This window comes from Phragmites australis, chromosome 4 (assembly GCF_958298935.1).
Source record: "Phragmites australis chromosome 4, lpPhrAust1.1, whole genome shotgun sequence".
NCBI lineage: Eukaryota > Viridiplantae > Streptophyta > Magnoliopsida > Poales > Poaceae > Phragmites > Phragmites australis.
Window position 1 is genome coordinate 30,012,282 of NC_084924.1, and position 2,087 is coordinate 30,014,368.

Sequence of the window (2,087 nt, forward strand, 5' to 3'; positions counted from 1 at the left end):
CGTGATTAAGTAAATGACTATCTTGATGACTAATTGGAATACTATTTAGTTGGTTTCTCACAACATGGTATCAGAACTTAGTTTAATGAAGTAGCTAAAAATACTGAAAACGTGGGTAGTAAAGTGTCAAATCCACTAAAACAACCCGTAAAGTTTCTTGTGTACCTCCTCTTGCTAATATGCCTAAATTTGCTATATTATGCCTCTAAGTGTATTGTATTCAGACACGTATCGAAGTAAATGTCGTGGTTGATGAATCAAATCACTTTTATAGTTGGAAGGGTTCGTTGTGTGTGGAAAGCGGTGGCACGGACTGCTGCTGGTGCCAAACTCTCAGTAGTCTGACTGCCAGGTAGCAGTCTGATCACTAATGCCCGTGGTCTGACCGCCAGGTGGTGGTCTAACCACTGACACTTGCACATAATGTGTTGTGAGTTGTGAGCTAGCTACGTTCTCGCATATGTTGCACTACACTTTTGATCATGCATTCTCCTTATATTATGATGCTCTAGTGTGCATCATTTGATTTGGTTTGATCAGTGCCATTTCCATCAAGTCAGAGTTTAACCTTTCACCATTTTTCTTTCTGCTATTTCTAATATGATGAGAACCCGCCAAAGTCTGGGGGATCTTCTTGAGGGTTCCAATAAGAATAACCCCGTACCGCCTCCACCATTGAGTATGATGTATGTCCTAATGCAAATAGAATGAAACCATCAAGCTCAGATGATGCTCCTCGAAGCTCTCGTGCGTAACACGGCCCATCAAGGAGGAGGTGGAGCCGGATGCTGGGATGACTTCTCAAATTTCCTTAGGACTCAGCCGCCCACTTTCACACTAGCTGAGTATCCTCTCGATGCTGACCACTAGCTCCAAACCATCGAGCAGAAGCTTGCGCTTCTCCATTGTGAGGACCACGAGAAGGCTCTCTTCGTCACCCATCAGCTTCATGTGTTGCTGGCATGTGGTGGTCCAATTTTCTAGCCATGCACGCTGCCAACCACCGGGTGTCCTGGGCAGAGTTTCGCCAAGCTTTTCGTGATTATCATATTCCCAAGGGGATTATGGAGATCAAAAGGTGGGACTTTCTGGACCTCAAGCAGGGTGGCAGGTCTGTGATGGAGTATGTGCAAGTGTTCAACCACCTTGCATAGTATGCACCGGAAGAGGTCAACACCGACGAGCAAAAGTAATAGCACTTTGTGAATGGTCTCTCTTCCAAGATGCAAGACCGCTTGTTGGCTCATGAATTCGCCGACTTCAACAAGCTAGTGAGCACCTCCCTCATGGTTGAGTTCAAGATGATGAACCACCAGGAGGAAAAGAAGCGCAAGAGGGTTCTGACACTTTCCATAGGCGATACCTCTCAACGTACACGGATGGAGAGTCAACCTCCTCCATCTCACATGTCGGTTTCGACTACTCCACGACCAATGTGGATAGTGTGATGCTCATCTTTCTCCACTCTGCAAGGGTATCCTTCAAGACCCATCGATTCTCAAGGAAGTGTGACAAGTGGCCCGGCGGCCCATGTTACAATTGTGGGCACATAGGGCACTTTGCGCGGGAATGTCCTTTCCTGAAACATGGAGCCACGGTGATCGCCCCAAGGCCACCACTACCCGTGCCCTCCTCTCATCAAGTCTCGAAGGCTGTGCAAGTCCCCAAGCATGATCGAGTCAACTACACCACTACTGAGAAAGCTCATGAGGGTGTCAACGTATTGATGGGTACGTTGCTTGTGAAGTCTAATTCTATCATCGTTCCTACAGTCGTTTTTTTTATTCTGGGGCTTCTCACTCTTTCATAACGAGGAGTTATAATTAGTGTCATGAGCTAGAAGTTAGCGCTACCACTGCACCTTATCTCATAGAAGCACCCAGAGCCAGTATGTTTATCAATCAATATGTGTCCAAAGCATCGGTTGTGGTCAACTAGATATCCCTCTTTGCAAATTTGTTGGTAATTGACTCCAAAGGGGTAGACATCATATTGGGAATGAATTGGCTCACCAAGAATAAGTTTGTCATTGATTGTGCTCAGCGGACCATCACCCTTAATGTTCTGTCCGACCCCCAAACTCATTT